Source organism: Urocampus carinirostris, chromosome 7 (genome assembly GCF_059441175.1).
Source record: "Urocampus carinirostris isolate Australia breed hairy pipefish chromosome 7, RoL_Ucar_1.0, whole genome shotgun sequence".
In the NCBI taxonomy this organism is placed as follows: Eukaryota; Metazoa; Chordata; class Actinopteri; order Syngnathiformes; family Syngnathidae; genus Urocampus; species Urocampus carinirostris.
This window is the reverse complement of record NC_142355.1, coordinates 8724641-8738594: the sequence shown is the minus strand read 5'-3', so window position 1 is coordinate 8738594 and position 13954 is coordinate 8724641. Positions and strand designations below refer to the sequence as shown.

The following is a 13954-nucleotide window of genomic DNA, read 5'->3' as shown; positions in this document are numbered from 1 at the left end:
TACACATACACACACGTGGTCTCCAGAAGATGGGTAAAAGAGGTGTGCAAGAATAGAACTCTGAATAGAGATAACAGAGTGAATGTATGCAATCACAGACAGACAGGTACGGGAAATGGGACTGTGGCAGTAAGTGAAGGGAGTATAGTGGGAATAGGTGAAAGGATGTACAGTACTTCTTTAAAGAGCAGAGCTGACAAAGAGAGGGTGAAAGGTTAAAAGGAGGAAAGAATGAAAGAGCATATTCCATGCTGCAAAACACGTGGAATATTAGAGAAGCTGACATTACCTTTTCTCAAAGTCGATGGTGCAAAGTGCTTCATAATACAGTATTAAAATGTGCTTGACTTCTGAAGCGTAATCCTGGAACTATTTGTTAATTCACAAAGTGTCGTTTACTGACCTTTTGCCTAACTGGAAATTTTACGATGTAAAATAAAAGTAAATGCAAAAGATAACAGAGTGAATAGAAGAATGCAAAAGGTTATGCTAAATTTATGTTGCTACAAAACGGAGTTCCCAAATTCCATTAAACATAACAGTAAAAGACAGACAGAAGAGCAGCTTCAGCGACAGACTGCTGTCACAGTCTTGTACCACGGACTGACTGAAGAGATCTTTTCTTCCTCATGCCGTGAGGCTCTTTAACTTCACCCGGCGGAGTAAAGGCCCACATTAAACCACACCCCTACATTGCATATTACTGTATTTTATTGCAATGTGTATTCTGTGTAGCACTATCTAGATACTCTATATAACACGCTACAGTGGGTATCGATCGATCTATCTATCTATCTATCTATCTATCTATTTCGCTCATTGCGGTATTTGTACACATAAGTACTGTGTACTGTAATAATTTAATAATCAATGTAGACTGAAAGCTTCAAACGGTGGGGATCTGCAACATCCCACATCTCTAAGATGCCTGTCTGGTTTTTCGCCGACGTCAGACAAGATGGTGGTCTGCTATGGTTTTCGTCCAGGCCACATGAAAATTATCATATGCTATAGGCCGAACTACCTCTCAGAATGACTTTCTCCTCATTCAGTTAAGAATCGCGGGTGCTTCGTAAAGACTTAGCGTGTGCAGTATTTGTTTGTACTGTGTTTATTCACTACGGGTCCATAGGCCTGCAGTGATGCAAAAGGGGAAAGAAAAACATGATAACCATGGACACAAAGCTTGAGATTATCAAGAAATACAAAGAAGACACACAAATTGCTACCCTAGCTAAGTTGCATGGCCTTAAGCACTCGGCAGTTGAAACCATTCAAAAAATTAGAAAGTGATGAAAGGAAAAAACACATTTTTCGGGCATGATAAACTTCACAGGAGGAAGTTTTAAAATCAATTTTAATTTTGAGCCGCCGTTTTCCTCCCGCCTTTGCATCCACTGACTACTCCACAGTACCAGCTTAAGTCACATCACACCAAAGTCAAATAAAACGTCTTTTTAACTTTACTTATCTATCTATCTATCTATCTATCTATCTATCTATCTATGAAATGATCTTCATTTAAATAGCGCTTTTCAAGTCAATGAAGACTTCCCAAAGCGTTTTACAATGTGCTTCACATTTACCAATAGCGGCCGTGCAGCCATGTAAGGTGCAAACTTGCTTATTGGGGGCATTAGGGGTTCAGTGTCTTACCCAAGGACACTTCGACATGTAACAGGGAAGAGCCGGGATTCGGAATGCGATCTCTTGATCCCAAGACGAGCACTCTACCTCCTGAGCTACTGCCGCCCCTATCTATCTATCTATCTATCTATCTATCTATCTATCTATCCTGGTCATATCTCTTGAGAGGGGTGACCGACAGCAAGACAAACACATACAAAAACAAAGAAAATAAAAAGGGAAAAAGAAGAAAAAAACACGCAAAAAAAACCCAAATGCCCAAACACCCAAACAAGTTAAGCACCTCGGCACCCCAGTCGGTCATGCTTTCGTCCCTCCAGATGAAAATGGGACACAAGAAAGCGGCCATGTCACTCGGGTCAGGGTGACACAACCCACTCTTCTGTTCAACAGCAGGGCCTGACATGCTTTCACTGGTTTACCCCTGCCACGTCATACAGGTGCCCTGCCCATCCCTTAGAACAACGTCTAAAAATCACAATATCCTTTCACAACACCTCTCCACTCATTCCTATCACCAACAAGAGCTCCAACTTCCACTATATTTAGACCTTTTTCCTGCAGTGCACTCATAACAACATCCATCCACGTCAATCGCGGCCTTCCTCTTGGTCTCCTTCCATTTACTTCTGCTCCTTAGATCCTCTTCAACATTCGCTCCTCATCCATCCTCTCTACACAATACCTTTTAGAACTCAAAATTGAAAAAAAACATTTGCACATATGTAATGAAGGTTGGTCAAGCCGTTTTACGTACATGTACAAATTAGGTAGCAACGTATTGACGCACAGGCAGACTTAGGCTGAAAAGAGGCGTGGCAACTGTTAATCCACTGGTTTTACACTGGTTTGACTTCAGGACCCACCATTCTGCCCTAATGACAAGTTGCGAGCCTAATAAGGAAAATAATTCCACCTTTTAAATTGATCCAATGAAAAGATTGTGCAATTATAGTAGAATATATTCTCCTTTTTGGAATAACAAAAAATAAAATGACCAGCAAAACCAAAACGACTTCAAGTACCGTTTAACTCGCATATACAGTAATCCCTCGGTTTTCGCGGTTAATGGGGACCGAGACCACCCGCGAAAACTGAAAATCCGCGAAGTAGCGGCGCCCCTTCAAAAATGCTTAAAAAAATGTATACAGGTATAGAGTATACCCCCCCTGTATACAGTACACCATATAGAATCCGGGTAGAGAGAGAGCGTGAAATTCATGTTATAACAAAAAAAAAACTGTAAAATATGTTGTATCGAACGGCTTTTACAACAAATACACGAAACCACTCACAATTAGCCGTGTTTAGGTAGTACAAACAACCGCTCGCTTTTGTATAATAAAGTCAAACTTCAGATGAAATTTGACGGAAGAGAATATACTTACGTTGCGTCACCGAGTTCCCTCCATGATAAACTGAGCGCCACATATGAAGGGGGTGAGGTGGGAGGAGTTGAAGGAGGGGGGGTGAGCGAAGCGGCAATGACTAAGCATTGTGTCAGGGCCTCCCCTTCACAATAAGAGTGTCCACACTGTGTCCTCAGTTGACATAAGCTCGCGCTCATTGGCGTCAAGTCAATAAATGCTTTTATTGAGAACGTAAAGTATATTTTTTAGACCCGCGAAGCTCTGAACCCGCAAAAGTGGAACCGCGAACTAGCGAAGTTCCACTGTAAGCCTACAGCGCATCCAAGCGACCCCTTAAAACTGCTTCAAACTAACCACAAAACAAGAATTCTCCCACTGTATCTCCTGCATGACGTAAGAGGGGTCTAAAAGTGGCAGAGTGAGGGGGCGGGGAATCCCCTCTCTGAGAAAGAGTCAAGATCGGGCAGAAGGTGGAAGAGGGGTGCCCTCAACTACCCTAAGACTTGGGGTGCTGAATGTGCGTTGTTGTCATACGATTGAGAGTCAGAGAGGTGGGATCGGAAGTTTGTTTTTGAGAAGAAGGTTGAATGTCTGTGCATAGATAGTACTAAACATCAAAAATTATAAAATATCGTACTTAAAGATTAATGAACAAGTGGAAAACAACATTTACTGTACCTTCGAGCACCGCGAGTTTTGTGTTTCGTTATTGTACCTTTTTGACGTGATCTTTGTCAGTGTTTTACCTTATCGCGAAATTTCTTGAGACCCATTAATATGGGCAAAAAAGGAAAATAAAACAGACAAAAACCCAATAAAATGAGATGTGGTCCCTCTCAAACGCGCTTCTTGACTGAACAAGTAGAAGAGATCGAGGAGGACATTACCCCCATCTACTGCTAAGGTGTGTAATTTACCCTCTTTCTACTTCTTAGCATTATTTTGTCAAGGAAAAGGTCCGCGACATGCTAAAAACAGGTCCGCGACCCACTTTTGGGTCCAGACCCACCAGTTTAGAAACACTGGTTTAGACAATCAGAATGCAGAACTCCATGCACAATAAAATTCTGCAAAGAAGCGAAACAGCGAAAAAAAATCGCCATAAACAGTGTTCATTTTACCTCTGAAAAGTGATGGGTCCCGGGACTCGCATGCTCAAAAATCTATGGGTCCCAACAAAGATCTGTGGGTCCCCAAAATTTTGTGTTATCGTGGTTGAAATTGTAAATCGACGACAAATATATAAATAAATATATAAATCTATGTATTTATTCAGTTTTAATCATCACAGTTAATTGGTAATACAAAGCAGTTATCACTTCAGATTTTTCAGTGCACAAAAATATTGTACATTATACAAAATAATGTAACTGACATATTAGTCTATATATTCATGTAGTTTAAATCACTTCAAATTTTTCAGTTCATATATTCTTCGTGGTTTACTGTCAGTAACAGTTGTAATGCCTTCTCAAGGTCCAATTGCAGCAACGGAATTTCCATAGCTAATTTGTCGCTGTGCCGATCCAATGTGCTTTTCTGAAAGTTTGTATTGCGAAATGATTTATGCAATCCAGTTTTTTTGTCACGCTGGGTGCACGCATGACGGAACATGTAACCTCCATTATCATAGCGTAACCAGGAATATAGTTGAGTCCATTTTGCCAGAAAAGTCATTTTCTTGCTAGAAGTATTCTTTTGTTTATCTTTCGTCAAATCGTTCGCTTCAAAACACGTGTTTTCCTTGCCTTCGCGGTCTTCAGAAGAATTTCTCTGCCGTTTTTTCATGCCGGAGTTATTGCCGTTGTTACCACTTTCTCTATTTTGTTTCGACTTATTACCGACACTGAAGAAATTACCAATTTTTTGTTGATTTGCACCTATTACCAACTGTTTTTACGGAGGCATACTTCTCTTTCACTCGACAACCACCAAAACAATGACGTCATCTCGAAACAAGGAAATCTCGTTTGCCGAGATCGGCGCGAGACCAAAACAACAATGGCGGATCTGCCTGACGAAAAGTTTGGAGTGTGGTAAATCTTTGTTAAAAAACAAAACAATCGGGTAATAATGACAATTTGTGGTCAAAATAGTTACGTCCCGGGGACGCAGGTTGATTTGACCCAATGCGTCCCCAGCAAAAACGATGCGTCTAGGACGCAGGGACGCAGGCAAACGAGAAACACTGCATAAAGCGATGAATTACTGTACAGGTAGAAAAGAAACAGAGAGACAGTTTAGCCAATCAGAATGCAGAACACGATGCTTAATGCAAATCAGTGAGGTAGAGAGACAGTGGAAAGTGAAGGGTTCACTGTATACGGCTGGTTCCGTCAACTCAAAGTACAAATTCTGTCAAATGACAGCTGTGTGCATTTACTGGCTGTCATACTTTCCTAATTGCTTCTTTTTCTTGGCAAAGTGACGGTGAATCGGTTGACCTACCTCACTTGCGTGCATTTACATCTAGACTTCTCACATAAGAAAATGGTACACATATATGTATATATGCTTAGTGGGTAGAAAAAGAATGACCATGAATAACAACTGGTGAACTAGATTTATATATTAATATGACACAATAACGAGTGGTATGTTTGTATGTAGGTGCATATGTGTGTATGTATATACAGTGGGACCACGGTTATCGCGGTTAATGGGGACCAAAACCACCCGCGATAAGTGAAAATCCGCAAAGTCGCGACACACCTTAAAAAAGAAAAAAAAAGAGAAAGAAAAAAATAGATATATTTTTTAATGTTATTATTATTATTTTTTTAGACCCAGTTAATGGGGACCAAAACCACCCGTGAAAAGTGAAAATCTGCGAAGTAGCGACGCCCCTTCAAAAATGGTTAATTTTTTAATTTTTCATCATTTTTTTTTTTTTTTATTATTTTATTTTATTATTATTTTTTTAGACCTGCGAAGCTCTGAACCCGTGAACGTGGAACCACGAAGCAGCGACGCTCCTTCAAAAATGCTTGGAAAAAAAATAAAATAAAAAAATAAATATATATATATATATATATATATATATATATATATATATATATATATTAAAAAACCATATCATTTTCCATTATCAAACCATTTTTAAAAGCACCAGGGAGCCACTAGGGAGCGCCAAAGAGCCACATGCGGTTTTAAAGTCACCTGTTGCTGACACTCAGTATAGAGCAGGGGTGTCAAACTCATTTTAACTCGGGGGCCACACGATAGAACAAACATTCTGTCGGGGGCCGGACTAGTAGATTAGAGGGAAAGAAAAAGAGAGAGAAAGAAATAAGAGAAAGAGGGAGGGAAAAGGAGAGAGGGCGGGACAAAGAAAGAAAAAGAGAGAGAGGGAGAGAGTGTGAGAAACAAAAGATAAAAAGTCGTGAGAGGGGGGGAAAGAAAGGGAGAGGAAGAAAGAAATCCAAAGAGAAATAGAAAGACAGAAGGAGAGAAAAGATAAAAGAAAGCGCGAAGGGTATGAAGAGAGAAAGAGACAAGAGAGAAAAGGAAAAAAGAAGTTAGAGCAAAAGCGGTTAAAAGACACAGAGAGAGAAAGAGACAAAGAGCAACAAAGGAGGAGAAAAAGAGAGACACAGAGAGTGAAAGAGATGGAGACAGAGTGGGAGTAAAGGGGTGAAAAAGAAAGAGGGATAGATAGAGAGAGAGAGAGAGAGAGAGAGAGAGAGAGAGGGGGAGAGAGAGAGAGAGAGAGAGAGCTTTTGCATCTATATATACAGTGGAACCTCTCAGTTCGAACAAATCGGTGTTCGACCAAAAATTTCGGGAAATTCTTGCTTCACTGTTCAGTCAAAAATTCGGAGTTCGAACGCCGGTAATGCGTGAGTGCCTATGCTAGAGTGCGATGCTGAGCAGCGTACGGGTGTAGATCGTGTATATCGCCTCCACCCCTCGTGACTGTTATCACATGCGCACTTGCCTCTTTTTGCTTTCGCTTTTAATATCAGTGAACAGAGTGTTTTAGCCCTTAACTATGCGTCCGAAGAAGGTCGGTGCAAGCAGGACTGGTGAAAAAAGAAAAGTTGTTCGTCCAACTATTGCCTTTAAGAAAGACATAATAGCTAAATATGAAAGAGTTGTGCGAGTTTCCGATCTTGCTAGGGAATACAGCATGCGCCTTCTGCTGACCACCACAAAGGTAAGAAATCCTATTCATAATTCTTTTTTTTTTATGTTTTTTTTTTTTTTTTACACGTTCATGTTAGCGTAATCTTTCATACGGAAGATTAGGATAACGTGAACGTACGATTAGCCTGGGTTAGCTCTACGTATGATTATGTTGAACATTCAAGTAAACATTCAGGGTGTTGGAACTCAGCCCAAAATTCAGGGTGTTGGAACGGAGCCCCCTTTCCAATGAAGCGCTAGCCACTTGTGGTGCTAAATGACTTGTAAACGACCTGATTTTTTTTATTTTTACACGTTCATGTTAGCGTAATCTATGGAAGATTAGCGTTATCGTACGGAAGATTACGATAACACGAACGTACGATTAGCCTGGGTTAGCTTCATGTTTACGTTAAACATTCAGGTAAACATTCAGGGTGTTGGAACTCAGCCCAAAATTCAGGGTGTTGGAACGGAGCCCCCTTTCCAATGAAGCGCTAGCCACTTGTGGTGCTAAATGACTTGTAAACGACCTGATTTTTTTATTTTTACACGTTCGTGTTAGCGCAATCTACGGAAGATTAGCGTTATCGTACGGAAGATTACGATACCACGAACGTACGATTAAGCCTGGGTTAGCTTCATGTTTACGTTAAACATTCATGGTAAACATTCAGGGTGTTGGCACGGATTAAAACGATTTACATTATTTTTAATGGGAAAAATGATTTCGGTGATGGAACAAATCGGTTCTCGAACAGGGTTCTGGAACGGATTATGGTCGAGAACCGAGGTTCCACTGTACTGCGTATTAGTATCCATCTGATCCAAGTACTTGCTCAGTATTGATGATATTCATATTTAGTCATGGGCGATGGTCGGCTGGAACTAATCTTGTGAGCCGTTTCGGAGATGCGAGTGGTTGGTGGATAAAAAGTGATGCGCACAGCAGGTTTGGTTTTCTCACCATCTCAGCATGTGGGTGTTTCAACAGGACCTTTGTGTCACTTGTGGACTGACAAGACAAGTGTTGTGCAGTTATTGGTGGTACCCTGGGAAAAACCCAAAGAACAACAGCTTGCAAAGCAGAAGAAGTTATTTGTTTGGATTACTTCCAACAATTGAAAATATTTTTCCACCCTCACTGCACTCTGAATTCCTTGCATTTTCCCTTTAACATATTAAATACATTTGGGGCTTTAAATAGCGCAGCATCGGGTTTTCTGTTTACTGTATGCAGGGTTGGGTAGGGTTACTTTAACTGGATTACTTTCAATTACTTTTGGATTACTCCAATACCAAATATGCTAATAACAGGGTTGGGTAGGGTTACTTTAACTGGATTACTTTCAATTACGTTTGGATTACTCCAATAGCAAATATGCTAATAAAAGACAAAAGAAACTAAATATGAATAAAATGATGACTCACAACACGTGGTAAGCTTTCTCTCCTGGCTTTGTTCTCTTTGATCTCCGGCAAAACTAACATAAAATGCGACAGAAACAAAATGAAAATAAATCCAAACAGCTTGCCGACACCATTTTTGCTGTTCTATGTGTTCCGTTACTCCCCAAGCCTGCACAAAATTGAGTCATTTTATTCATATTTAGTTTCTTTTGTCTTTTATTAGCAGGATAACAAAATTAAACAGGTCAAACTAGACGGGAACGAAAACTGGAGAGAATAATAAACAGGGCAGAGTGAGAGCACTAAGCTTAAATAGAAGGGAAGCCAATCTGTCAACTAGCCGCAGCTGGCGCCACACGGGCGGGACCAATTGGGCGCCATGGCAACCGTGACAGCTTTAGGATTATCAGAATAATTCTGACACTTGATTTTGCTCAAAAGTCATGGATCCAGTTCTTGACTTTTGACATGTGTCCTCTTGGGTGACTTCTACATCCTTCCCCTGCTCATTTCTCCTCACAAAAGTAAAAATGCATCAACTGTTATCCATTTTACTTTACCGAGGACTAATGTTCCCTGTAATTTTCCACGGGTCTGAGCGTTCACACAAAGTTGGTGAGCAACGCTTGAAACAACAGTGAGCAACGGCAATCCCAAGTGTGGCAACTGAGTCATTATCAAACATGTCCAAAACTTGACATCACGTTATTTCGCGGAGTTTCCGGCAATGCAAAATTATTTTTCACTTTTGAATGAATTGACTAAAGTACTATTGCAAAGGTTGTACGGCCTACAAATGTCATTTGTTTTTATAACAATTTTTTCACAAGATTTTCATTTCCTCTTTTTTCCCGGTATCTTTTGTCGCATAATACTAACATTTTTGGGGGCTTATTGAGTCGGTTGCACGATACACAACTGTTTTTAATCAATTTTTTTAGTGGAAGTACAATGTTGGCAACAAGATTGACTTGGTAGAGTTGGAAATTATTTGAATGCAACACAAACTTTTTCTTCTTTTTCCCTGTTTTTTTTCTATTTTTTCCTTTAAAAAAATCTCATTGTGTTTATTTTTTCCTAGCTGTTACTTTTTTCTCTATTTACTTTTTTTCCTTTGTTTCTTCCTTTTCTTTTTTTCTGGCTTTTTTTCTGAAATTTTCCTTCTTTTTTCTCTTCCTTTTGTTTCTTTTTTTCTCAGCTTTTCACTACTTTTTCATTTTGGTATTTTTTTCTTTTTTGTTCTATTTCCCCCCCTTCATTTAAGTCATTTTTTTGCACAATTTTACATAATATTTGGTCGAGTAGAGATTAAAGAAGCAAAAACAACCCGAAGAGCCATTTGGGACCCAAAAGAGCCGGTTCTCTTTAGTGAGCCGAGCCGAAGAAGCCGGTTCTCGAAAAACTCTGCCGACTTTACTCAACTTCAATCGACTTCGAGATTGACTTCAAAATACCGCTTTTAGAAAACAGCATCAGAGGAACCCGTGTATTTTTACCTTCACGCACTGTAACTTTGACTTAATCCGCTTCTTAATTAGCAATTTCGAGCCCTGATTTTTGTGCGCCGGCTAGATTTTCTTGTGTTTTCTCACGCGCGCAGTTTAGAGGGAACATTACCGAGGACTGAAGTTCAAGTTTCAAAGTTTTCAGCGAACAAAGCCGAGTGCAATCCCCGAAACTTTTTCATCGTAAAAATCCGTGACTTATTATTACGCTCGCATCTGCTCGCATTAAAAGTAAATCATATCATCTGTGCCGGGTGCTTTTCAAACACACACGACAATAAAAATGGGTTCAAGGTGAAGGCAAAAGGAAGCAACTGTCTTGAGATGAGCCTCAAGGAGCCGAGCACCTTTCACAAAGCACTTTGAAGTCAGTATGGGAAGCTGTAACAAGTGCAATTGCATACTGAAGCGCAATAGCTCAGCTATAAAGACCACGTAAGACAAACGGTAAGCAGCCCGCAAGGTTTCCAATATCGAGTTACGAGAGGAAGCCGAGCCGGCGGAGCCATATCGCAGAATATTAAACGCTCGGTTACAATAACATTTACTGCATTGATTGCGAATAAAATGGCGGAGACGCTTTACGACCGCGCGATTAAAAATAAGTCGAACGGATAAAAGAGTAAAATCGAATACAAATCTTCTTGAGGGGGTGACTCGCTTTATAAGTCAATTAGGATACTGCATGTGCGGTGGGGGGGGGGGGAGATCGATACAAACATTGATATCAGTGTTCTCGTTTGCCTAGACGCATCATTTTTGCTGGGGACGCATAGTCTCAAATCAACGTGTGTCCCCGGGACGCAACTTTTTGGACACAAAATTGCCATTATTACCCAATTACATTTTTTTAAAACAAAGATTTACCGCACTCCAAACTTTTCATCAGGCAGATCCGGCAGATGTTGTTTTGGTCTCGCGGTTCGAGTTTTCGTCTGCACGCCGATCTCGAGTTGTGTGGTGAAAAGTCCATCTTTTTTTAGAGAACCGGCTTTTTCGGCTCAACTCATTCAAGAGAGAGGGCTCTCAAACGGCTCACTTGCTTGGATGCATTATATTACGAATTATTATGTTCTATAAAGAACAGGGTTGGGTAGGGTTACTTTAACTTGATTACTTTCAATGACTTTTGGATTACTCCAATACCAAATATGCTAATAAAAGACAAAAGAAACTAAATATGAATAAAATGACTACATTTTGTGCAAGCTTGGGGAGTAACGGAATACATGGAACGACAAAAATGATGTTGGCAAGCTGTTTTGATTTATTTTCATTTTGTTTCTGTGGCATTTTATGTTAGTTTTGCCGGAGATCAAAGAGATCAAAGCCAGGAGAGAAAGCTTACCACGTGTTGTGAGTCATCATTTTATTCATATTTAGTTTTTTTTGTCTTTTATCAGCATATTTGGTATTGGAGTAATCCAAAAGTCATTGAAAGTAATCAAGTTAAAGTAACCCTACCCAACCCTGATAAAGAAGTTGGATTACTGTACAGGTAGAAAAAAGGAAGTATAAAAGGAGAAAATGAAAAAAAGACAGGTTTGTGGTTTTTAGTTTTTTCACTCACCTGTTGTCCTGATTTCCCTGTTTGTTTCACGTTACGACCACGTTTTGATCTCCTGTCCCGGCTAACGACCAGTTTTTTTTACCCCGACCACCTTCTGATCTCCTGTCCTGGCTAATGACCAGTTTTCCTTTTAACTACCTTACGATCTCCTGCTCCGGAAGATCCACTTCCGCATTCGAAACATGTTCCGATCCCGTGAGCGGATTGCATCCCGCGTCCGGCGAGCACCAGACACTATATTTCAATAAACTTGTGAGTAACGTTACGCATCTGGGTCCTCCTTCTGTTCTGGTCGTGACACATTTCTTTAATTTTCTTAATACTTATAAAGTTTGCAATGTAGTGGTTAAATAAACATAGAAACATTAGCTTAGCAATGTTTAACTGTTGTTTACGAAACAATAGTATATATATATATATATATATATATATATATATATATATATATATATATATATATATATACATATATACATATATACATATATACATATATATATATATATATATATATATACATATATATATATATATATATATATATATATATATATATATATATATATATATATATATATATATATATAAATATATATATATCCACCTTGGTCATATCCCTCAAGAGGGGGTGACCGACAGCAAGACAAACACATACAATAACAAAGAAAATAAAAGGGAAAAAAAACACACACACAAAAATTTTTGGACCATGGCCAACCCAAATGCCCAAACACCCAAACAACTTAGGCACCCCGGCACCTAAATTGGTCATGCTTTCATCCCTCTAGATCAGGGGTCGGGAACCTATGGCTCGCGAGCCATATATGGCTCTTTCTATGAGTACCTATGGCTCAGAGACCAATTTGATTGCATGCAAAATTTCTCCATCTTGTTCAAAATCGAGATTGTCTATCCTATTCAGGTACACGTTAAGCCAAACCAAAGCTAAATGCAAATGAAACACTTCGCAGTATATATAGGGCACGTTTTTCACTACAATTTACAGTCAAGGTGTCACACAAAAAAAGGGGGGGAAAAAAACTCATTTTGGCTGTACAACGCTAAAGAATCCTTTATTTAAAAGTTCACTATATAATCTGTGTTCAGTGTTCAGATACTTTATGATGAATCCACAGAACTGTAAATACGCCAAAACACCGGAAGAGAACTTAGTCATTTGATTGGGTGAGTGGGAGGGATGGGTGGAGCTATGCAAAAAGTACAAGCATTCCCTCCCATCTCTCGCCAAAGGTAAGCTCATCAGGCTCCCTATTCTCAGAATGTTGTGACGTTTTTACAAAATAAATGCTTGCATCTGGTTTTGAAACCAATATGTATGAAAAAAAGGGTCAAAAGGAGTTTAACCGATCTTGAGTAATTGCAAGAAAGAGACAAGTTTAAAGTGGTCTGTTTGTTGAATTTGGGACAGGGGCTCTGGCATTATTCTCTTTTCATAATTTTTATCAAATCATCAAAAATAAATGTGCTGAAGACTAAGCTTTTGTCTGGGGCGCGGGTTTAGCAATTTAGTAAATTTGTCTCATAATATATGGTGTGGCTCTTTCCCAAAATAAAATTAATATTTTTTTGCTTTTATGGCCTCCTCCTTGATCTGCTACCTTATCGTGGTGGAGGAGTTTGTGTGTCCCAATGATCCTAGGAGCTATGTTGTCGGGGGCTTTAAGCCCCTGGTAGGGTCACCCATGGCAAACAGGTCCTAGGTGAGTGGCCAGACAAAACGCAGATCAGAAGACCCCTAATGATGAGAGAAAACTTTGGTCCTCGATTTCCCTCGCCCGGACGCGGGTTACCGGGGCCCCCTTCTGGAGCCAGGCCTGGAGGTGGGGTCCGCTGGCGAGCGCCTGGTGGCCGGACCCTTACCCACGGGGGCCGGCCGGGCACAGCCCGAAGGGACGACGTGGGACCCTCTTCCCATGGGCTCACCACCTGTAGGAGGGGCCAAAGGGGTCGGGTGCGCAGAGAGCTGGGTAGCAGCCAAGGGAGGGGTCCTTGGCGCGACGATCCCCGGCTACAGAAACTGGCTTTTGGGACATGGAACGTTACCTCTCTGGCAGGGAAGGAGCCCGAGTTGGTGCGTGAGGTTGAGAAATTCCGACTAGATATAGTCGGACTCACCTCTACGCACGGCTTGGGCTCTGGTACCAGTCCTCTCGAGAGGGGTTGGACTCTCTTCCACTCTGGAGTTGCCCGTGGTGAGAGGCGCAGAGCCGGTGTGGGCATATTAATTGCTCCACGGCTCGGCGCCTGTACGTTGGGGTTCACCCCGGTAGACGAGAGGGTAGCCTCCCTCCGCCTTCGGGTGGGGG

At 40.6% G+C, this 13954-nt stretch overlaps 1 protein-coding gene across 1 annotated transcript in view; it reads right to left on the bottom strand.

Annotated features, from left to right (window-relative positions):
• Window positions 1-13954, bottom strand: part of nrn1la (neuritin 1-like a) — a 153948-nt gene that overhangs the window by 32553 nt on the left and 107441 nt on the right. The gene's annotated exons all lie outside the window — the stretch shown is intronic.